Below are 25,579 nucleotides of genomic sequence, written 5' to 3'. Positions count from 1 at the left end.
GGGTTATACCGGATGACCTCCAAAGGTCCCTTTCTAACCTAAACCATTACATTCCTGAGATAACTGGCTCAATCCAGTGCAAGCACATTTTGATTGTAGGAGCTGAGAATTAGCTGTTCTTGCTGCATCAGCCCATTCCTATTTGCTATTTAATCCTCTGCTTCTCTGGTAGCAGATGAAGAAATGGTATGCTGGTTAGTGGCTATTGCTGTAACACCTTCCAGCAAGAGCTGTGGGTGTTTTTGCTGCCTCTGGCAGTACTGGGAACAGGCAGTCTGCTCTGCAGAGCATTCCTCTAGGTCTGTCCTGAGCAGTCCTTTCCACTTCTCCCTCCATGTAATAGAACTGAGGCCTAACTTAAACAGTAACCTATGAAGTGCAGAGAGTTACTAGAGATTTCTGCAAAGAACAAGAGAGGACACGTCTTACAGACAGAGGCTACGTACATAGCTTTACCAGGATAGGTCAGTGGGTCTTAACACAAGACGGAAATGAGTCCCCTGTCCCAAGTGGAGAGAAGATGATCTCTGGCGGAAAGGGAAGCAGATCTCCAAAAGTCCACTTGAATCCCATGTAATACTTTATCAAACATTCAGAAAACTCTTCTGTTAAATTGTTCAGCCTGGCTTTTACTGCTGAAAAGTTCTGAGTTTGCGTAGAAAAGCAACATCATCTTTTTTGCTGGAATATATGTTAGTTTTCCCTCAATTTAAGTAAGAGATGTCTCTATTAGGAATTGCTTAATCATTAATATCCTTATAAAACAAGGGTTGGACTGGAATGGTCTTGTAAAGAAACCTTCCAAACCCACTCCCATATCATTTTTTAATGCTATTGTGGCCAAACACATCGCACATTGCTGGTAGAATAATTAAACTGTCCTGTTTCATTCTATGACATAAAATGCAATTGACGCTTTCCTTTTTTTAGTTGAAAGCATACAGAAATTCACCAGCCAAAAGACCTATCATGTTTCCATTGAGCCATCAATTGAGTGAAGCCAAAGTTAAGGCATTGCTTCCATATTCAACAGAGGGGGAAAATAAAGGATGGATTTCAGTTAAAACCTTAAGCACCAGGTCCAAGTTTGAGAGAGAAGAATTCCTTACTGAAACCATTTGAAGCTTTTTAAAAAGGTAATAAAATAACTGTGAACTGTAAGGGGAATTTGAAAATCACTTTACGCTCCTAGACCTTGTAATAAAAGTGACTGATATACAAAACTGAGAACAGTTATTTCTGGAAGACTTTTCGGGAGGTTTTGATTTTTTGGGTGATGGTGTATCTATAAATTTCCAAGAGTTTAACAGTTTGTTTCAGAACTAGCAATTTAATTTAAAAATGTCTGTGGTATTAATTGCCATTTTCTACTTGAAGGTGCCAAATAAAAAGCATAACAAGTGGATGATAACTTTTAAACAAAATAGAAAGTCTGAATAGCTTTATGAATATAAACTCTTTTCATTGTTCTAAAGTATGAAAAAATAAGTGATAGAAAAAAACCTTCTGTTTTTAAAGCTGGAGATGCAATACAAAAAACATGGTAGGCAGGTGACTCCGTGAATCTATGCTCAACTTACCATCAATTTCACTCCATAAGGAAGTAAATCATCTCCTTTAACTCTTTCCTCACCCCAAATAAGTTAACAAATCTCTTCCCCTCTCCTTACTTACCTCCTTCCCTCCCTTCCTCTCTTTCTCTCTCTCTCTCTCTCTCTCTCTCTCGTGTGTGTGTGTGTGTGTGTGGCTGAGGCAGTACCATGTTAATAGGTCTGATGGTAAGTTAAAACTTGCAGGCATGCACCTCATCTACAAATTGAGGAAGATGTACCCAGACAATTAATTGAATGGCAAATACCTCAGAAGAAATGTGGGTGTACCAGGAAATGGTTTGGGTGATTCAGCAGGTGACTCTGTGACGGTTATGGAACAAGACTTCATTGCCTTTAAATCTTGAAAACCACAAGCAGTGTACAGTTTGGTATGTGGTTGTTAAGCTTCAAAGCTCAAGTGAGAGTTGATGAATTTGAGCAACTGCATGTTTTCTGAGATTTATGTTTTAAATTAAATGCAAAAAGGTAAAGTAAAAAGTTAACTTCACTGTGTGTGTGTGTGTGTTTACAAAAAAAAAAAACAAAACAAAACAAAACAAAAAAAACCCCACTCTATAATTCTGACATCAGCTCAGTGCAATTGGATAGCCATAAAAGCACTGTACACTAATTGCTGTTCTGCTACTTAGTAGAAATTTCGTGTATAGTCATCCTTCAGGGTTGTTTCCAAACACACAACACCGCCCCCAGCTCTCGTTTGCTCTACTTTTAGTTAAAAAGATTTACTACTGTTATATTAGAAGTTCAGAAATTCCCAGACAGCAAATAGGTACCAATGCCCTTCTTGGACAACGACCCTAATAATTTACTTCTGCTCCTACATTTTGCAGTATACTAACCTATTTACCTTCTTACTGCTGCTCGAAAATGGGACTGTTTCTTGCCTTTCAACTCCCATATAAATCTTGTTTGGTCTCATGTTCCTGTGCCCCTTTGTTCCCCAAACTGGAACCCTAGGTATGTGCTCCGGATGGAAGTACTCCGAGCCAGAAGCACACATGCTTGTCGGCTTTAACGGGATGTGCTTTTCCTGGGTAGTGGTTGCAGCAGCTTCTGATTTTTTTGCCTGGCTCAGGAGCTGTGGCTACTGATTGCCTACCACACACACGAGATAACTTTGAAGTGGCTTGCATACCACAGTCTGGAAACGTCTGCTGTAGGTAGTGCAAGCATTTGCATGAGCTAAGACTAAGTCTTCCAAATGCAATTTTTGAACTCTCGTTTTTGGAGGTAGGCATGTGTTGACTTAGTGTGGTGTTTCTGGAGTGATTAATTAGTACATTGTGAACTAAACTTAGCATCACTCACTCAGAATCACTTAAGGAGAAAAAACACACAACTCAACTGTTGGTTTTTCCATCTGCTTAAGAAAACATAGCAGTGTGTTAAGTACCACTTTGTGGCAACTGAAGATATGTCCCCCTTTTACAGGAGACAACTGCATAAACATTTAACATTCCACGCTGTTACTCTTTCTTAAAAAAAAAAAAGGGGGGGGGCGGTGGCATAAGAGTGTGCAAAAACCCTTTAGCCTTCAGCTGTCCTGTATAGCAGGGCCAGAGTACCGTTAGAGTTGCTACATTGTTTTAAAACCAGGAAGAGTGTTTCTTCTATGTCATAACTTCAACCATGTTTATGAATGTCGCAGATACTGTTAGTGCTTTTAAAGGGAACATTGACTCTTATATAGTGTGATTTTTCTATGGAAAATAATTCAATTACTCTGCAACTTATGTTTTGTAAAGCATTTTGCTTTAAAGGCACAGCGGGCATTTCTGTATAAACCAGCAGGGTTGATTAACATCATCTGCCATGTAAAATAAGGAAGACTGACTTGATAAACTGTCTCTCAATTTATGTCTCATTTCTGTAATTTTTGTTTTTAAGTGGAGGAGTAGAATATTATGCAAGGTATTGAAAATGCAATTAGTTCTAAAAATGTGGCGGGGGGAACAATTCATTACTTTTGGTCGTAATTTTTCTTTAGCTGCCAATACAACTTTACTATTTGGTAGTAGTAAATTTTATACAGACTAACAGCTGTGATTTCAGGAGTGGGATTTAGCTAACAGTTTGTATATTTGTGGGAGCAGAGAGTGAAAGCAGGTGAGAGGAGCTCAGGCATTAAACTGTTGATGTTCATGCTAGTGTTAATTTTTAGTGGCTTTATCACTATAATGCTTTTTCAAGCTTGCGGCAAGTCTGGTATGTGGTATCTCTTGATTTTTGAGGATAAACCTCTAATCTTATGAGAATTGTATACTTGAGCACAATTATGAAGGGCTTAACAGAACTCATTCATATATTTTCCAATTTCACTTAGTGAAAATGTTTTAAAAGTAGCACTTCAATATTTAACTGACTTCAGAACTCAAGAAAAAAATTAGACATTTGCTTTTCTTAAGCCATGTCAGAAGACAAGGTTGTTAGGCAGTTTCAGTTTATGTTAAATTATGGCTTTTCTATTGCTGTTTTAATGTTTTGTATTGGTGATATAGAAAGAAACACTAATCTAGAAATTGTTAAAAGATTGTGGCTAATTGTCTGGACTTTTGAGTACTGTGTTAAGCAAGGTGGTTTCCTTCTCAGACACTCAACTTCTGCTTGCTTAATTGAAAGTACTCACAGTAGTGGAAGTACTCAGGCTTTAAAAAAAAAAGAAGAAGAAGAAACAGCCCACACTTGTTTCTCTGCACAGGCCAAGTAAAGGATATATTCTGTAAACAAGAAAAAGCCTTGATCGTAAAGAAAAAAGAAAAACTTTTTGGAGAGGGAGCCTGTGTGTGCAACTAGATCACCCTTCATCAAATGGACCTGAGCTGCCCGCTCATAAAACGTGATTTAGGGCATGTTCAGAATTAAAAGTTGGGGCAAAGTTTCAAGAAGTGATGAACACAGGAAGAGGATCGATTGTTTTATTATTGACCTCTTTAGCGATGTTTGTCCAGTAAAATACAATCCGTGAACAACTGAACTAGAGCCAAGACGGGATGAAAACAGGACATTTCTACAAAATCATTAGGATGCTTGGTTAGAGAATGAAATAAGACAAATACCTGCTAAAAGAGAGAAAGTTATGAAATCTGTGTATACAAATGAGAAGTTTAAAAACATAGTTAGACTAATTAATAGAGAAGAATATATTACATTAAGCAGTAAGGAAGCCTGCAAAAAGATGGAATGGTAGAATACTGTAATAACTGTTACAAGCTATATAGGAAAACCAAATTAAAGCAAAGATTTGCATTACTAACACTGTGACAAAAGTGTAGTGAGCCTTACACCTGCCTTTTCTAGTTTAAAGAGAAGAAAGTATTAGCAGGTACTAATGACAGAAGAGGAAGTGCTTGAGCAGGCAAACTTCTTTTAAAAGAAGTGTGACATGAGGCTCTACCTGGTATATATGCAAGAATACCAAAGGAATCCTGTAGTTTTTCTAACAGGACTGGAATTCCTCTGAATTCTTCAAAACAGAAGAGTCCAACAAAGAACTTGCGTAAAATGAGGTAACATAGCTGTGTTTGAGAGGAAGATTAACACGTTTCTATTCCATACCATTTACTTCTATTACCATTCACCAGTTCAAGTTGCAGTGCTGAGGAGTGGCTCACGTTGTGAAATACAACTGTCTCTCTGGAACAGCGTGGCTCAAGTGAGTCTCGGTTACATCTACATACATAGACAGGTTTTGGGGAGGGCTGTTACATTTTATAGATAGATTTCATTCTGCCTTTTAGTTGAGAGAGATCTCTCTGAGGTGCAAGAGTGGGGACAGGTTATCTGATGTCTGCAGGTTTTGTGCCTTCTCTGAAAGATCTGATACTGCTGACTGTTGGCAACTGTATGGCTAGACACTGGGACTAACTGGGTGATACACAGCTAAGACCTTCCCTCATTTTTAGCCTTTTACCTTAGTTTCCCTGTTTAAGCTCATAAGTGTCCTAGGAAGGAAAATAGCCATGCTGATTTTTGCCTCTTACCTCCCAATGAGCACATATGCAAAAGGGGATTTGTTACTTTATAATTTCTCAAAAAGCACTCATCTAATTGAGAGTCGTAAATGAAAATGAGGAGGGAGGGAAATCCATACTGAGTGGAAGGGGGCAGATTCAAAGCATACATTGTTAGATCTTCTAATTGTTCAGAAAACATTTTACTTTAAACCTGTCTCAGTGCAAATGGCCTTTGCAGAATCTTCCAGTGCTGTTCAAAATCCTGTGCTACTTGAAACTTTATGGGATCTTATCTGTGTGAAGTCATTTGGGAAAATAGATTTGTGTCTCCCTTCTAATTTAGCAAAGGCCCCCAAGCCTACAGTTGCTATCTTTCCTAAAGTGGGTCACATTCCTTTCAGGATGAAAATAAAACATGGGAATTTACATTGTATATAAATATTTTCATACTTGAGGTATCTTTCAAGTATTCTGAAGAATCTTTGCCTGCATTAGCCAACTTCATACCCACAGTCATATTAAAATAAACTTTAATTAGAACCATATTAAACTAAATGGAAGGTTCAGGAGAATTTTGGAGGAATTGTCTCAAGCTCTGTATTTTTGCACAGCTATGCATGTTGCTACTGTACTTCATGACCTGCTTGGGATTGCAGGCTATGGCAGGGAGAATACTTAGCCATATTTCAGAGAGCTTTCTAACTCAATTTATTTTTGGAAATTAGCCACAGTTGTGTTTTGTCCTTAATACTGTAATCAAAGACCTATTTGGTAGAATTCCTTTCTTATAGTTTGGTCTTATTTTAGCTGCAAGTCAGTGGTACCTATACAACCATATAAAACTTTCTTAAACAAAACCTGGGAGGAAAATTGATGGTCTAAGCAGTTGCATAGAGCCAGGTCGCTGCTTAGGGGTTTTCTTGGTGTAAGAAATATTAAAAAAGGAGAGAGAGAACAATCTGATTAGTCTCCTTGCCTTGCCTCATGAGGTCTTTGTAACTCTTGTAGGCATTCTTCTAGGGGCTTCCTGATCTTCTTGTGGCACAAATTCCTTCTGTTTTGTGTAGAGGTGTCTACTGGCTTTATATGTCATGACCAGGTTCTCTCGTTTCTGTTCTTCTTCTTTTCTAATGGAAGAAACTAGTAGGGCGTATTATTGTGAACTCTCAAGAATTAGAACTCCAAATTTGAGAGACTTTTAAAATGCAAGTTATACCAATAAATGTTTGAAGGTATACTTTAAAGCTATAGATATGTGGATGTTTCTCTGAGAAGACAAGCAATCAAAATTATTGCTTTCAGTGCTACTATCATCTTTCAGCGTTACCTTGATACAGGAGGATTACATCTCCATTAATTAGAAGCTTAATGCTTAACCAAGGGTGTAGACCATTTGGCATCTGTAATATATCTAGGGAACCTGTTGTTCTATGTTTTAATGGCTTTTTATTTTTATTTGTTATTTCATCATTGTAATTAATAGTAACCAAAGCACTAAAAACTGTAATGACATTTCATTAAGTGGTGCTTTCTATCAGAAATCAACCCAGCAATTTAAATTCCTTATTATGGAATATTTCCTATATTTAAGTGTGTATTAAGGCCACAAACTGACCTCTTTCCTCTCAAGATATGGATAATAGTCATAATAGATTTACACTTAAACTATACTTTCTTAATTTCCAGTAATTCAAAAATGAATCTCGAATCCTGCAAGATCAACAGGTACAAAAATTTTCAATATAACATTGCTACAGCATCACACTTTTTCCATATACTTCTCTGACAGTAAATTGCTATCTTTTCTCAAAAATGTGATAATGGATTGAATTTTTTTTTAAATAAATTGAATTTAAAGATGAAGTGTCACACCACTCAAAGGTTCTATGGAATGAAATTACATGCAAAAGATAAATGGAACTGACATACAAATAATTTTTAAAAGCTGATTATTTTTGTAGTTTTTGCCTTGTAACAATAATAATTGTAATTGGATGCGGTCCCCATATTTGGATTTTTGTTTTATAAGCAGAATGAATTGGTTGTAGGAGAAGCTTTTGCTGCATTGCTTGCAGGGTGAAATTGATTGCAGGGAACAGGTTGGACATCAAGAACTTTGTCACCTGAATTTGTTCTACAAATCTGGCAGCTATATATTTATATATACATACTTTGCCTACTAGTCCTAAATGTTTGGAATGAAATAGTAGACTTTCTGGCACTAGGATCTAAGGATGGAAATGCCATTTCGTACATAAAAGCATAAAGTTGTAGATTACTATGGTACTTACTAGACTAAACACCCATAGTTCCTTTTTGACTTTTAAGAAGTACATTATTGAACTCTCTAGTTTATTTGTAATTCACCCTTAAATTATGCCAGTTAAATAGTGTTATGTTTTTGGAGAGAGGCAGATATCGGCAGTTTTTGCAACCTTCCATGTGCAAATAGCAGAAAAACATATCTGATGCTATATATACTGCTTTTAAATAACCTTTTTTGTTGCTAAAGGTAGAAGTAGGCTAGGAGAGTTCATAATAATATAATATATTTTTTTATCTGTACTAGAAACCCAAGCTTTCCTGAAGAAGGAATGTCTGACAATTTAGTGTCTGTCTTTTATGGGAATAAACAAGATCAGTTCTGTCTCAGAGGTTCTGGATATGCTTTGTGTCTATCTCACCTGTTTTGATTGTTTTAGCTCTGTACGGATCAACACCTTCCTCTATGCACACATTAGTTAAGCCATCATCAGAAATATGCTTTTTAATTCCCTTTTGCACATGCCCTTGAACAACATACCTGAGGGAGCAGTCAGAAGTCATGCTTTTCAGCAGGGTGAAATAAATTCTTTTCAGCTGAGCGCGTAGTTTATACACACATATACCGCAAAACTAAGGCCAATACAGATTTGTTTTCGTTTGTCTGGAACTGGTAAAGTAACATACTTTACTGGCAGATGGCTTGCGTAGCCTTTTTTTTTTTTTTTTTTAATTGAAAAATGTGTGCATCCCAGAAGGCTAAAAACTGAGTTGTTCATGGAATGTTAACATTTATAGGGAAAAGATAACAGTAGTGATCATTTTCCACTCTTTGATAAATTTAATGTTGAATTCAGGGATATTTAGTATTTGACTATGGCATTTGCAAATGTCATTCAACGTACACAGAGGGGGCTTGCAAAATTGGGAGGTTACAGTTGACATTGCTAAATATGTTCTACGCAACTTTATTCAGTGTTCTGGCTTGCTTTAGCAGTCGGACTTTGCAGAAATGGCTGAACCTGGGTGGCTGTAGATGTCTGATGAGTTGCAGCATTTTACTGCTCAGAATATTCAGTAAGTGCTACTGTTTTCATTCGACATGAGCACCTTGTGCTATAAACTATTGCAGCTTAAAGGCAAATATGTACCTGGCTAAAGCTACCCTGGCTATAGAGCTAGTAACTTCCAGGAGCAAGGTGGGAAAGGCAGCTGGGGGGGTGTTCAAGAGCTGTCTAGCCACATAAGTCAAACCCTTCAGTTCTTTGAGCCACTGCATTTGTTTTCTTCTTAGTGATTGTGTTTGGTCTAAGAGTGAGGATAATTTGACCTTTTATACTGATTTCCAACGCAGGTAGACAAGAATTAACTGTCATCACTTTAAGAATTTAATTAGGCTGTAATTATAAGTGTATTTCTGAGACTTATTCTTGCCTTGTAATATTGTATTCTACGGTAGCAGTGGAAATTGAAATTATAAAATAATCCATTCCTTTGAGATACGAATTTTTCCTATTTTAAGAAAGTTAATGTCGTATGAACAGAATAAATTAATTGAAACATGTGAAAAGAATGTATGTCAAAAAAAAAAAAAAAGCAAGCCAAAAAAACCTTAGAGTTGGATGTAAACATAGCATGTCTGAATAAATTTTGGATAAAATTTAATTGATTTGCTGCAATAAGTGTTACCAAACTCTTAAAATTGTCATTGTTACTGGAAAAATGGAGATTTTCTACTATTTCTTTTTATAAACTTACTTTATGTATTAACTGCAAGGATAAAACTTATTCTTTAATTTTTGTTTGGAAGTTTTGTTACAGAAATAGTGATATGAGAGTCACTGGTGGAAGTACATACAACTTTTCCAGAAAATTCTCATGTTGCTGTTGTTTCTTTTAATAGTACCGTAATGTCAAGGTGATAATGTGGAGCTTCAGTATTTGCTGAGCTCAGAATCAGCAGGCACTAATTTCTACAAAATATTTCATAATAGCAGTATGTTTGGGAAAAAATTATTGTCACAATATGATGTAATTTACAAACACTAATTAAAACAGTCTTGATGAGTTTAAAATTTTACGGAACAAAGGCCTGGAGTGCAGGAAGTAGCGTTTCTGGTATTAACATTCACTGTCCAAATTCCTGATCCTTACTCAGTGTCTTGTATTCTGTCATCTATGTATTTCCCTTATTAACATATTAAAACTAATCCTAGTTAGTTATTGTGTTTTATCAAAACAAGTCTTTAATTTGATGAATTACTTTTTAGAACACAAGGGAATGTCTCAAATTATAAATATGAGACTAAAACTTAATTCCTATTAGCTGATTAAACAGAGACTATAAATAACTGTAACTTATACTGGATTATTTTATATGAAAATGTTTTTTCATTAATCACATTTGTCAAAGGAATATATGCATAAGTCTGATAATAGTCTAAAGGTCTAATAAAGCAGATGGAAGCAATGAAGTGAAATTGTCAATGGACTATTTCAAAGTATTTTTGCAAAATTTTCTCTTACTGTATTTTAAATCATTAAAGCTAAATGCATACGTTTCTGGAATTAACACCCCCCCCCCCACACACACACACGGTTAAAATAATGAACAGAAGTGGCTAATATAAATCTTTTTTACCTAAGGAGCCATTGTGCAAAGGTAACTTGATACACATTTGGGGGGGGAACTGCTCAACTACCAGAAGTGCTTTTGCTTTTCTTCCTGGCTAAAACCCAAATATTCTAAGCATATGGAACAATTTAGCAGAAAATACATAATTATCAAACAGATCTGTCTTTGCCACCTTGAACATTATTTCTTGTGGCAGGGTAAGTAAAACCTCATGTTTAGATTTTATTTCATTTGATCTTCTGCTGTATTGGCAGAAGATTACAAAAAATATGACAAATGGCACCATTAGAATATGAGTTGATTTGTGCTTACTCTAATAAGAATCTGGATATACTTGATACAGGCATGGGACAAATTTTTAACTGAAATTTTAAACCAAAGCAACCAAAAAAAACTTTTCTTGGTAAAATCCTGAACAGTCTATTGAATGTAACTGTTAAAATAAATATAATACCATGCAGGTGTTCACAAATGTATGTGCATTACTACATTTGTTATAAATAAAGCTGCCATGAAACTTTGGCTCTACAGTTGTTTCATTTTTCTTCTCTGCATTGAGGCCAAAATCAGTGAATGCTAATTCTTCATTATGGTGTCCACTGTATAGATGTTATATCCTTATCTGTAAAGAACACCTCCTACAGTGTAAGAAATGGATTCCCAAGATGAATTCAATGTTCTCCCATTTTAAATGACTTCTGTTTTCTCTTAATTAGCTTGCTTAATCTAAAGTCCTTTCAAAACTGAGTTTTCTAGATTAGTTTATGAATTTCACATAAAGCAGGCTTTCTATAAAATAGCTGAATGGCTCTTTCAGCAGGGTCCGGAGCTGGGATTGGTCTTGTCACTCTGCAGTCAGTGTCCCAGCTGGGAATTTACTTTATTTTCCTTTTAAGTTTAGAAATTTTTTTATTCTCTTCTGTGTAATAGAAAACTCTCAACAGAAAGAATAGGTATTACCTGTACCCCTAGATTTATGATTCACTTCCAGTGCTGTGAAGGAAAGGGGTTGTAATCACCTGTAGCAGAGGGGAGAGTGGAACCTGGTGTTGGCATATCCTGATACTGTTAAAAATGGGCTATGCCATATTCCCTGGACATGTATAATAATCAGTGACTACCAGCTGTCAGAAAAACTTGGATTTATGCCATACAGGGGAGAGTCAGGAGAATACCTAATTTCTGGATCCTGCTTAGGGTCCGGGATGAAGTAAAGTACCAAGCCATTCTTTCCCTTCTGGAGGGAGCCCTGGCTACACATGGTGGGGCTTTAGGAAATTTAGGAAACTGAAGTACATATGTTGTTTAGATTATGAGGTTTCAGAATAGTATTTTGGATGTAGGAATCCAAATGTCATGTGTTCCTTTATATGGATCTGGCCCTCTGGAGTTAAGTTGCATAGTGCTCTGGCCTATAGCCATATCAATCTCTATTACAATTGCCCATGTTAAAACACTATTTCCTATTATGTAATTGCTTTCTGAAATCTGAGAGCCAGACAATGACAGTGTTCAAACTGCCTGCTAAAATGTTAAGAATGTTTTCCATTTCAGTAGTTAGTTAGTTAATAAATATTGATGAAAAGCATTTTTATAGCTTGTTTTGTTTCAGCTTTTTTCATGGGATTAAGTATGCTGAAGGCGTTGGGTGCTCATGAAGTTGGACTAGGTTTTTTTTTGTTTCTTCCTTCTGATGTTTTTTGGTGGAGTCTCCTCAAGTGCTGTTGGAGACAGTGTTGGATGGTCCATTTTCACGCTGCATGGTGGGAGTGTTTGGAATGTTCCATAAGTTTATCAAGGTCTATTTAAAAGCACATAGATTTAAAAGATCATCTTTAGAAGATGTAAGACAGAGATAGCATTCAGTTTGTAAAATCAAGTTGGGGCTTACAAATATAATTGGAACAAGTGCAGAGAAGGCCAAGAGAGCATGTATTACAGGAGATGACTCTGAGTTCCTTGTGTTTAGCTTGGCAAAGTGAAGGCTAGGGGATATGATTGCTGTCTATGAACATATCAGGTAGGATAGCATTGAGAAGGGAAAAGAGCCATTTAAGTTAACGGGCAGTGTTGTCACAGGAAGACATGAGAATAAGCTGGATGTGATAAAATTTGGGCTGGCGATTAGGAGATTCTTAGTTACAAGAGAAGCCTTAACAGAATCTCAAGAAATGAGGAGGGGAAAAAACCTAATTGTTCTAAAGATTCAGCTTGATATATGTTATAGTGATATGGTTACCAGGAGGTTCCTCTTGGTCTTAAATTCTTACTGTGGTTACTGACTGAAAATGTTGCTTTGTCTCCACTAAGATATTGAGCTTAGCTTTCTGACGGTCCTTCAGCTGCAGTGAAGGTTGAGTATGCTTCCATAGCTGTTGTCTGTCAAGAGGAAATTTTAGTTAGTTATGTACAGCCCTTCAAATGTCTAACAGTTTCCTTAGAAAAAAGAATATATGGAATTTCCAAACAAGAATGGAGTATGTGTGAAAGGAATAGTCTTTCTGTCCATCTAGCAAATTCTCATATTTTCTGTAAAATTGTGAAACAAAGTTATGTGGAAACAGATGGAAATCCTTCCAGATTGTGGCATAGAGTTATCAGCTCCATATTTATAATATACTGCGATAATACATCATGGGTACCTTATCAGCTCCACGGCTAGGTAGCATCAGAACTCTCGAAAGGTCCATTGTGCTATCAGATTTTCACAATAAGTTGCATTTCTAAATCATTTTTCAAAGAAATCTGCAAGTCCACACAAGTCAAATTCTTCTTATCAGGAAGAGTAAAACTAAAACCAGAAACTGAAAAATTGTTTAAGAAGTCTCAGATACTATCTCTCATCTTTTGTTTTTGTGTGGTTGCCCTTCAAGGCAATCAACGCAAGGCAGTGGCTTGCTTTGTTTATGTGTAGCAGTGGGTCAATTAAGTGGTGATGCTTAATGAATACTATTTAAGTGAGTGTTTATCTTGATTCCTGAGGCAGTTTATTAACAATAATTTGATGTCGTAGCATAGAAGAGTATTGCTTAAATTTGGCATGAAAGTAAGGAAAATACTGACGCTGCAATTCTGTGTAGTCTTTGGTATTTTGAAAAGGTTATGGTTCAGAAGGGTTGTTTCATTTCTTTGTTTAGAATTATTGGGGACAGAGCCTTAACTGGACAGATTATTTAAATAATAAGTAAAACTCCTGATTGACTTTTGAGTCTTAAACATAAAATGTTTTAAAGTACATTTATGGCCAAAAAACCATTCTGCCTATCAGAACTGGTAGATGTGTCTGATAATGCAGTAATCAAACTATCAGTTTGCTTTATTTTACTGTGGCTGTCTTCATACACTTCACACTCAATAGACAGTTAAGTTTCTGAAAGACTAGTAAGTGACTTATTCAGTAACAAATGTGTGTTAATGCTCAGAGTATGAGTTATTAAGGTATATTTTAATCCTTGATATACAAACCTCTATAATGTTAGAATTTATGGAATAAGCTTTGCAAAGTTTCTACGTGTGGTTTGTCTGTCGTTCTTCTTTCATCAGCACATTTCTCTGAAAATGGAGGTGTTTAAAGATTTGCTCTTTGGCAAATTAGAACAGGCCTTCTGTGAAATGCAGGAAGATGCATGGAATGGGGAAGAGCAGATGAAACAAAGCAGCGGTTCCTCCTGCTGCTTTCATCTGCTCTCCTATAGTTGAGCCTGTTTGCTCCAGTTCTTTCTTCGGAGGGTCCCTCGCCTCTTTCTCCTCCCCTCCCTCTTAGGATTGTAATGAATAGAATATTATTTCTTTTGAATGGTTAGTCTGTGGCACAACACATAGTTTATAAAATTTCTGCTATAGCTAATTCTGCTTTCCGGTGCTTGATCAAAAAATACAGACTTTGGTCCCATGAGACCTCCTAAGCACAGTCTTCATTTAAATTGCCTGGGTGGTGATTCAGTCTAACATCATCTTTTTTCTCCTTTTTCTGCTCTGAATATAGAAAGCCATTGAAGTTCTTATTGGTTTGTTGTATGTAGATTATATGTATTCTTAGATCTTCAGTTCATAAACTTTACTATTCACTGTAACCAATCAAACTTATCAGGAAAGATGATATTTAAATACCATGCAACCATAAGCTTTATTCTATCTATTATCTAATATAATTTTCATATAAGACATTAAAATCTCTCTCCAAGGTCCTCAATTATAGAATCTGACATTTTGAATCATGATTATACTTATTCTTGCAGTACTGCTGAAGTAGTTATTCCTGTTTCATAGATAAGGAAACAAAGTATACAGGGTCTGTGTGATTTCCACCACATCACACAGGAAAGCTGTGTCAGAACCACACAACCATCCATCCTTTCAATTTTTATGCATATTTCCAATAACTTCCTTGTTGTATTGACATTCATTCTCCCCCTCACTCTGTCCCCCCTCCACACACCTGCCCCATGAATACACTGCAGTTTATTTCATAATCCTGTATTTACTTTAAAAATACAATCGTCTGCTGTCATGTGAAGATATACCTTAGACAACAGATTCTGTTCTACTTGGTTCCTTCCTTCACTTTTGGGGTATGAAATTATGCTGTCTTAAAGCACTGTCAGATGTTGAAGTAGTTGGAAAAAGCAGCTGTCGGTTTTGGAGATGGTACGCTTCTGTTGCGTAAGTAAGAACATCATCCTGGAAGGATACATAGCTATAAAGTTGGTGATACTTCTCCAACCTAATGGTGGAAATCCAGTGTCTTGTCAAAAGTCCAGTTTAGGAAGTTGCTGTACATGTAGCCCATCTCAAATAAACTTATTGGATAAGATATACTGCCTGTCCGGGTTATCTGCTGTTACATATTCAGCCTTCCATTGAAGAGAGATGTTAAGGTTCATTTCTTCTAATAGGCTTTCTGCTGGTTAAAAAAAGAATGCCAGTAGAGCAGAGGATTTTAGTAGAGGCTCTCAGGTACTTCAGGTGTTAGAAAGAAGGGGCTTATGTGCGTGGGTGGTTTTTTTTTTTTTTTTTTTTTTTTCTCTCTCGTGTTTAGTACTTACCTGTATAGCTACGTGCTTGGCAGAACTGTGGATGGTCAGTACAACAAACTATTAAAATATACCTCCTATTACGTATTTGCTTTATGACTCAACTTGCTGCATTTCAGTGACCACATACGTGGCCTGTGAGTTACTGACTTCTGTTGGTTCATCTTGTGTAACTTTCTGTTTAAACAAAACTTTTTAAAAACTTGCTGAGATGCATTTGTATGAATTTTTTCTACAGATAGGCCATTTAATAAAATTATTTAAATGACAAAAATGGTGAATTCAAATGAAAACCTTGTTCTATAGAAAATACATATTGGAATATATACCATGTTCAAGTATAACATATCAAAACTAGAGTAAAGAAAGGGAAATTAAAATATTAATATTACAGTATTCCAGGATAAGAATGCTTATTCAACAAAGGGTATTCAGAAGTATTTTGAAACTTTTTGAAAGGTTTTTCTGCTTTTGTTTGTTGTTTGTGTTGGTAGATTTTACTAAGCAGCAATATTAGATTTAAAAAAAAAAAGTTTTTTTTTTTTTGCAGTAGAATAGTAAGCTCATTTACTCTCTCATAAATATTAAGCTACTATAGCTATTCTTATGATCCAGAAATGTGATTTCTGGGAAATTCTGGACTGCCTTTGAGTCTTGGCTGGTGAAATTTGACAGAAGTTGCAAGGAAAAGAAAAAGCTGTACTCCTGCCAAGTTTCTGTCTGTCTTATGATTTATAACTCTGAACATTAGAAATGTATCCCTGTCATAGACTTGGAAACCAAGTAGCACTGGTTTGAGTTCACAAACATGCAAATTTTGAAAGGGCAAGCAACAGATTTCCTTACTCCAAAAATAGCTTTGTGCTGTATTATTTAAGTGTAATATTTGATCTCAGATAAATGGAAAATAATACCTTTTCTGTAAAGTGGGGGAAACCCAAGGTCAATTTAAAATTAGATAGGTTTTGTTAGGTGAATCTGAAATATAACACATTTAAAAAAAAAAAAAAACTTTACCATAATAAAAATGTTATGTACTGCTTTTATTCCTCCTGTCTATTGATAATATATTGATTACAATGAAGAGGATATTTTTAGACTCATGCAGCAATTCAAATAGTGTTTATTACTTTTTCATTTCCCTATTGTTCAGTGTAAAATATGTATGAAGACATGCCTGAATTTTAGATACTGAGAACCCTTGGGAAGTTCTGTAGCTCTACATTGAACAATTTCAGTAAAATACTGACAAAATATTTAGAGTAGTTTTGTAAGTTTGTTTTTGTCTGTTTTCTCTGACACATTCAATGACAATGCTTAATAAAACCTTAATACTGGCAGTTCTTTATCCTGGTTATACCAAATGTATATGTGGTTCTTTTTATTTTAGCAAAAAAAATTGCTTTATTCTAGTAATTGCTTTGGTGGCAACCCATGCATGTAGTTCAAAAGGTTGAAACTTTTGTATTCATGCATTTTTAACTCTCTGAATGACAAAATAATTTCTTTTTCTCTCTAGTTTAAGTGTTTTGGGGGCAAATCTTACATTTACTTCTCCCCTAAAGAAAACTACTTGTTGCCTTGAATCTTCTCACAGATGCATAGACTTGTATTCTCTGCTGTGTCTGATTGTATAGCTGATGGGTATGTGTTTTGTACAGTTTGGATTTGGGTTAAACAAAGAAGTTATGGATGACTGAAAATTCAGGAGTGCACATGTGTAGAACTTGCATCATTTTAAATACTAGCCTATGTAAGTGAGGAATTCTGATTAGGGTCGCTGGCACAAAATCTGGATTTCAAACTAGACGTACAGTTGGAAATTCTTGAATTCTGCCAGTCTGTACACATCAGTAGACAATCTATATCTGTGCAACACTTAAGTTCACAACTCTCAAAAGCCAAAAAAGGAAATTCCCAGGTCCTGGCCACTTATTTTTTACTTTCATTCTCTTCTTCCTTTTATATTCACTGAAATAATCTTTTATGGCTTTTTTTCTACCTCTGTTGTTAAACTTGTTCTAGTTTAAAAAAGGGGGGGGGGAGCATTATTCCTGCTCATTCTCTCTTCTCTTTTTTCACCAGTCATTACCTAGTAATTCTTTTTTGAAATTATCCATGGTGATATCATGAGCTTATCCTCTTGTCATACCTGCCTCTTGATTATTATTATTATTTTTTTTTTTCCTCCTTCTTCAACCAATAATGATTTCCTGAAAGCCAAATCAAGAAATATCTGTCTCTGGTGACTCATGGATTATTTCAATTGTTTATATTAAATATGCAGACATCTTTATAGGTCTTTACATTAGCTAAAAATGCACTTGGGGATTAAAGCATCATGCCCTCTGAGGTTGAAGGTTGTTCATTACCAATTTTTTAATCTTTGATTGGCATTTTTAATGGAAATATTAAAATTTGTGCAGCTTCTGCATATGTTGTATTGATATTTTTCTGCATTTAAAAGTAAAGTATAGTCTTTAAAGGTGAGTCCAGTAATGTCATAATTTGTCCTTCCCATGCTTAAGGGGAAAAAGGTATTCTTCATTCCCAGTTACTCCCAAATGTACAATTTCACCCTAATTCTGCTTATGCTTACAAAATTTGGTTATTCAACTTCCATACCTAGTTTTTTAAGTTGCTTTCTGCATATACTGTTCTTGACCATGTCAGAATAATAACATTATTTACATTTTATTCATGTATTCATGTTTTGGTGTTTTGAGGCTAATGGGAAATACGTGGTATTATTGCATCCATTTAGTTTGTTGTGCTTTACAAGCTGTGCTGTAAATTGCAATACAACTTACAAATAAGGTTTCCTTTAAATTATTTCCTATTCAGTCATGTAAGAAACAAAAATACTGATGCATACAACAACCTTTAGACTTCATTATTAATAGATGGCATAATACACAAAAGCCAAGATATCAGAATTAAAAAATGAGTATATGACATTCTTCAATATCCAAAATTTTTTGATATTCAAAGCAAGGATGCTGTGCCAAAAAAATCCTAACTGAGTGGAAACTGTGAGCCCGTAGAAGCAAGAGCTAAACTAGTGAAATATTTAGAAAATTGATTGGTTGCTAGTAATCAGAATTTCTGAAAATAAAATAAGAGGAACTTTCTACTATTTATTGCTTTATTTTTCCCACTCATTTGTTAGTAGGATTAAAAAAAAAAAAAGTAAAGTTATCTTAATTAAAAAATATTCAGAAGTCATAAATGAAGGAATGGAAAACTTGTTTGCAGTATTTTGCATACTCATTTTTTTCCCTAGTTTAGATGTATTTTATTGTACTTGTAACCTACATATTGGAAGTGTAGTTATGTGCAAAACATGTTGTCATTGCATGTTTTATGTATCATACTAAAAATTCTTTAATTGCATTTTATCTATTTTTATTAATAACTTTCATAAATATTATCACTGAGACCATGAAGGGAAAATAGGTGCAAAATGTTTCAGATAACTAAGTAGTGAAAATAGCTAAGATTGCATATATAATCTAATATTAGATATAGAAATATGTGGATATATAATATTTTCTCCTGCTTAAAATGGATCTTTTGCTAGTATAAACAGTTTGGTGTATGTTAATGATTTAGGCAAGAGTTTAATATTGAACTCAGTTTTCTCAATAATGCCCTCCTTGTCTTTTGAAATAAGTCTTGCTTTGGTTGATGAACTTTGTTTTAGAGTTTAGTGTTACTCAAGCAAGTAAGAACATCCTGCTCAAGAAAACTCTTGCTGTTTTTTTTTTTTTACAGTAATCTAGAACAACTAGTTGAATTTATAATTCTACTGAAAGGGTTGTGAAGCAGTCTAAATTGGCTCTGACTGCAAACTTTGACCTGTTTGGCCGAATTGTAGGAACAATGCCAAAATCTGAAATAAAGCAGTTCTGGGAAGCTCTTTAAGATTAAATTCCAGGGCTGCATGACTGATATGCTAACGATCTACTTGTAATATTGATGTAGCACTTGCCTAATACAGTTTTAGGCTTGAACAGATCATTTACCTGAAAGTAGAATTATCTCAACTCTGATTTAAGTAATTTGATGCATTTCAATGTGATTTTAAAAGGCCCGGTTAAAAACTGGCAACTTGATATTCCTTTCCTTACAAATTGCTGCAGTGAGCCAGCCTGGCTCCTCAAAAATTCTTGCTGTTGCCTTTTCATTGGAAAGGAGAAGGTAACAAAGAGGAAAGAGTTACAAATGTAGAGTAGTTTTGTGTGATTTCCATGAAGCCAGCGGTCACTGAATCGGTTTGTACTAGGGATTCTTCTAACACATGGCTGACTTCTAAGAATTTTGAGATGGGAAGTCTGTTTAATCATACATTTATTCACTGATGTAATAATAAGAAGAGACATTTGGTGTGGGAATGTTCGGGTTTCACTTTGGAATACTTTCTCCAGACTCCATGACTAAGCACTAGCAAATCTGGTGTGTTTTCTTCATTTATGTCAGAAAAACTTGTTCATCCTTTCAACACAAAAATAATTGCCTTTATTTATTCTATTGCCTTTACCTATTTCTGTTTGTTTATTTAGTTCCTTCTGATACTTTGCAAAAAACACACATTTTTCAATTTTAGTATTTTCTCAATTTGAGGAAAACAGTGAAATAGAGCATGGTTTTGCTAATTTAGTATTACCAATGTAATGATATACATTCCTAGGAGTGCCCCTGTCTTGTTCTATGGCAGGCAACCAAATATTCGGTAAGACAATAGTCATATAAAAATGCCTTTAGTATTCCCAAAATTTAATTTTTACTAGTGTTCTTTTTGAATCTCATGTAGATATGTCATTTTATTTTCATAAAAAGGGGAACTGCAACAGTTTTACTGCCTTTATAGTATTTTCTCAAAGTAATAGTAAACTAGATAAGTGTTTGTGTGGTAAATAAGAATTCCATATGAATACCCCTCAGTTGGCTAGATAGGTGCTGACATACCTTATGCTGAATTCTGTGCTGCTTCAGTTATTTTACTAACTTTGAAAGAATTAGTACAGGTACTGCCATCTGAAGTTTGTCAGTAGAGTGTATTTGCACTTGCTCTGTGATAATGTTTTGATTCTCTGCTGCTGTAACTTGTGAAGAGAAAGAAATCGCCATTTGCAGGATTCCTGCTGGCGGTGCTCAGGAGTGGAGACAGTAACTTCAGGTTACTGCATGGTTTTTGATTTTTTGCAAACTCAATAAAATTCTGAAGATGGGATTTGAAAGCAGCCAGTCCTCAAGTGAGGAGATGACAAAGGTTCTTTCGGAGAGCAGGAGTGACAGCCTGGAAGGAACAGGATAAGAGCTGTTGCGGGTTGTCGATGGGAAGCATTTTTACCAGACAGAAACCCCAGAGATCCGAGTGTTTGAAGATGAAAAACACTGGCCTGAGGCCTCTGTTGAAAAATGGAGAGGATCAAGGCAAAATGAGATGATGGATAAACTTTTTATTTCTCTTTAATCATTCTGCTTGTATTCTTTGTTACGTTCATATTGTTAGGAGTTAGGATTATTACTTTCTATAAAACCTTCTGTTGTTTTTTTGATCACTGCTTACAGCCAGTGAAGGAGCAACTTGAAAGCACTGTTTCTGACTGGATTCTTTGAGTAATCACAGTTGAGGTTAAATTTGTCTTAGTTCAGGGTCCTGGTTTGAAGAGGGTGGAGAATTAGAGAATTTTCTCCTGTGAAAGGTGAAAGCAGTAAGTCCAATACTGAGGAAAATGCATTCAGAAAGACAGGACCTGGATGTGTAGTTATTTCTACAATTCCAGCAACCTCAAAGCATACTGGTTTTCTGCATCAGAACAAGGAGATTTATTTCTGAATATCTCAACAGAGTTAATGAAGTACATCTTTCTATCGTGTATTACTGGTTGATTCAGCACATTACTTACAACTCATGCAGTTTACCATATATCTTCAAGCAGTTTCTCATACTGAATGTTATTCTGTGGAAAGAAAGAAGACTGCACTCCTCTTTATGTACTAAAAATCATTTTTCAGTAAGCAGTTAATTATCCAGTTTTAAAACAAAAGACGGCTTTTGTCTGTAGTTAGAACTGAGTTGCTAAAATTCTGCTTCAATCCTGAAGAAGCAGTTGTATGTCAGAAAGATTTTTTTTTTCCAGATGTATAATAACTCTAATATTTTACCCCTCTGTACAAATCTTCTATTACATGAGTTTAATAGTTGGCGATAAGCTGGTAAATGCTGATGTTACCATCATTATTTAATTTGTCATTTTAGATATAATGTAAAACTGAGTTGGTATCTTCTACGTTTGCTGGTATGGACACTAACCAATTGCCTTTCACAACTGTAAAACTAATGTACCAGAAACCATAATGTTGTTCTGTGCTTAGAAAACTTATTAAAGGTCACTACCTCATTTTGTTTTCCCTGGGGTTTAGTTTTTGCTTCAAATCAGGAAAATCTTGGCAATGTAAATGGTGCATGTTGCTGGGCATAGGTTTAAATGAAGATCATTAACTTGAAAAGCTTCTGCTTACAATTTAGCCCTGCTGCTAAAAATGTGTGCTAAAAAACAGAAAATCATTTGTTTTTACAGGGCAAACAGTTTTATTTTTATTGCCTTAAAGTTATTAGGGGGAAATTCAAAGAAGCAACCTGACTGCATCTCTCATGTCTTCTAGAGCAGAAAATATTTTCAATTATAAAATCAATATATATTTACTCTATTGGGTTATCCATGCTTCCACATCCTGTGGCTGAAAATCAGAGAAGATAGCCTGAAATGTGTATTATACGTAATTCAGAGATTCAAAGATTTTAAAGCAATGAACTCTTGTGATTATTTCATCTGACTACGTGAGTAAATAGGCCATGAGAGGTACCCACATACACTACTGACTTTGCACTAGACTATGTTAACTGTAGTAATATTTGGATAAGTTACCCACTTGTTTGCTGTCCTCAATGTCATGTTACCTTACAAACATGTTCAGTGAACTAGGAATCTTCTTATACTTCTGTCTGCTGAAAGCACTTGTAGAAGTGGCCTGGACTCCAGAAGACAGTCTTAGTTTAAATAAAGTGTGTGGGTTTTTTTTGTTTTTGTTTGTTTTTTTTTCCCCCTTCATTATATGGCATGTTTTAATCATTCACATATTTCTGACCCATCTCTGTTGATTCAGCATCTCTCTTACCTGGAGATGCAAATTTTTGTGATTACGTAGCCTTACAATATGTGGGTCAATGCAGCCAAATTGAAGTTTGAACCCAGGTAGTCTGGGTTGCCAAGTGTCATGGACCTGCACTGTCTGCATTTATTACTCTCATAATCTTTATGTCAACTTCAAATTTTACTGGTAATACTTCTTTTTGTTTGGCTGAAAAGTATTGATAAAAATTTTAATCATACAGGGCTAGCACCATAATTGTATTAGTATTGTAACCTTTACAAATTACATCTATAACTTCATTAAAAAGGCTTCTAGCTAGCTTGAAATGTGTGCTTCCCATAAACAAATATTGAATAATAAAAATTTAAAAGAAGGCAGTATCAACTAAAAAAACCCATCAAAGTTCTGTGTCTCCCATTCCATTGTCTTGTCTCCACAGACGGAAATTCAACAAGCTTTTTTTAAAATCTAGACTAAAATTTATCCAGCCCTGTTGATCTAAAATATCCATATTCAGTCACCTATGTTTACCTTTGTTGGACTAAAAACACTTCCGTCATGGAATGTGAATATCTCACTTTTTATTCTCTGAAGTATTGAACAGAAATATTTGGTCATCATTCCTGTTTTTTCTACATTATTATTTATATTTATATTTTTTCCGCCTAACAAGGAACAAATTCTGTTGTTCATATTCCTTTTGTTCCCAGTATTCTTAAACTGTTTTGTATAATCCTTCTGGCTGGACACAGATTTCTTCTGTGTGCTTTGGCTTCCTCTGTTGTCTTCCCTCCCGCCTTCCCCTCTCCCCTTTTAACCAATTCCTATCTACTAATATATATTAATTGCTCTGAACTATTCCTATTAATAAAAGTAGCCATCAGCAAGTAATAATTTATTTAAAGTGCGCATCTTTCTCTTGCACATGGTGGAAGAATTATGGAAATGGGATTGCTAGAGGGTAAAGCTCTTGCTGCATAGCTCTTGAGAGAGGAATTGAGCTGAGTGTTACCTGGTTGGTTTCCATTTATGAATTCCTACTAGCAATGACAGCCTGTCCCTGTCTGTTTGCTTTCTCTCTTTTCTAATTGGGGCTTTTTAATTTAGGAATGTTTCTTTCTCAATTTAGGACATTAGAGCTTTTGAAAATTATTGAAAAGTCCTCAGTTTCCTATTTGTTATTCAGACTTTTTTGTTTCTTCTAGATTATTTGACTTTTAATTTTTGTGAAATTGGCTTCTTTTTTTTTCTAATAGCAGCTAAGGAGGATTTAGCTTTTATTCTCTAAATGGGTTTTAGCTTTTATTCTTTTATTATTTTTATTATTTTTATTTATCAAATTAATGAAATCAAATGAATGCATGCCTACCTAAGCAACATCCGGACATCTGGACTTCGGTTCTGATCTATACCTCTTGATTAATCGAGAAGAGGCCTGATATAAACAAAGCTTTCTTTTCAGTAGATAAAACAGTGAATTGATAACCTTTCTTCTAATATAGTCTTTAAAACTGTGTGGGTGTTTTAGAGCTGTCGCTTAGTGACACATCTTCAAAGACTCGGAATGCTACCTCCCATGTAACGCAATCTCTTCTCCCTGCCTATAGGTGTTTGGCGAGCAAGTCCCTAAACACCTGTTACTGGGTGGCTTGTAGCAGGCACGACCAGGCATGTGGTTTATCTGGCAGAACAAAGTACTGGGGGGGGGGGGGTTATCATTTTTTCATCCCAGATTGTCAGCAATCTTTCCATCTGTCTTAGGCTACAACAGCTTGTGCTCATTCATATTCTGATTTCTGCAAAAAGCTTAGGTTACGATTTGGCAAAACATTTAAGTTCGTGTGTACCTACGTGCAGGCTTTGAAAGCTATGTGGAATATACTCATGCCAGTGTGTAGGCTGTGTTTGAGCTCTATAGCAAGCTATGAATTGGTGGATGAAGAGCAAAGCATCATTCAATAGAGAGCCTTGTATAATTCCTCACCCTCATTTATTATTTGCCTATTATAAAAGGGGAAAAAAAAAAGACTAAGTAACTGTGTATGGTATTTTTTAGAATGGAAAGCATGATTATATATCTTTACTTGCAGCTTCTAAAGCTGCATTTGGGCTTTCTTTCTCAATAAGCATGCAATATCAATTGGAAAAAAAGGATAACTTTTATTGCTAGTGAGCTTTAGGGGGTTTTAGTAAATATTGTGGTTGTCTTTTAAAATAATTTGTAGGAAAAACACTGTTACATCTTCCAAATACTTGATTAAAAATGAATTGCTATTGCAACTCTGTGTGGCCTAGTACAGAACCTTTTGACTATTGGGTAGGAAGGAGAGCATTAAGGTTTTAATTTCAAAGAAAACTTTCACAGTAGATAAATTCCTGACCGATTAATCAGTTAATGTCTTTTTAGAGCATACTTTTCCTCTGTGGTGCCTTTGAGGGGTATTTTAATGAAAACTGTCTGGCTTAAAAGTTGCTAGCTGTAGTGAAAGCTTTTTTTTTAAAAAAAAAAAAAAGGGAAAAAAAAAGAAAAGAAAAGGCATAATTTATCTTTTAATTATTATTCCTAGTGTAAAATGTCATTTAACCTAGTTGAAAAATGGCTGAACAGAAGTTCTTGAAGATTCTTGACTAAAGGTCTGAGAAGCTGAAAATGAAGGGGTTAAGCAGGATTGAAAAATCATTTGGATTTATGCTAAAAATCTCATCTTCAGGAGATGAAAACTCTTGGTGTTTTACAGCAGTGCAATCGCTTTTAGAAATTTCTTGTAATTTGGGTGGGAGGAGGTTGTAGCTTTAAGGTAAAGATTTAAGGTACAATTACTCAAGTAATTTTAAGTTGTCTAGACATTGCAGATCCAGACAAAATAATTAATTTTGACTTGGAAACTCTTTTTCACACCCTGCGGAAAGTAGATAAACTCT

At 35.2% G+C, this 25,579-nt stretch overlaps 1 protein-coding gene across 1 annotated transcript in view; it reads left to right on the top strand.

Moving 5' to 3' along the window:
• The window catches only part of AHR (aryl hydrocarbon receptor), a 69,142-nt gene that overhangs the window by 17,214 nt on the left and 26,349 nt on the right, over nucleotides 1-25,579 (top strand).

The sequence above is a fragment of the Apteryx mantelli genome, chromosome 2, assembly GCF_036417845.1.
Source record: "Apteryx mantelli isolate bAptMan1 chromosome 2, bAptMan1.hap1, whole genome shotgun sequence".
Taxonomy (NCBI): Eukaryota; Metazoa; Chordata; class Aves; order Apterygiformes; family Apterygidae; genus Apteryx; species Apteryx mantelli.
This window is presented reverse-complemented; position numbering and strand designations above follow the sequence as displayed.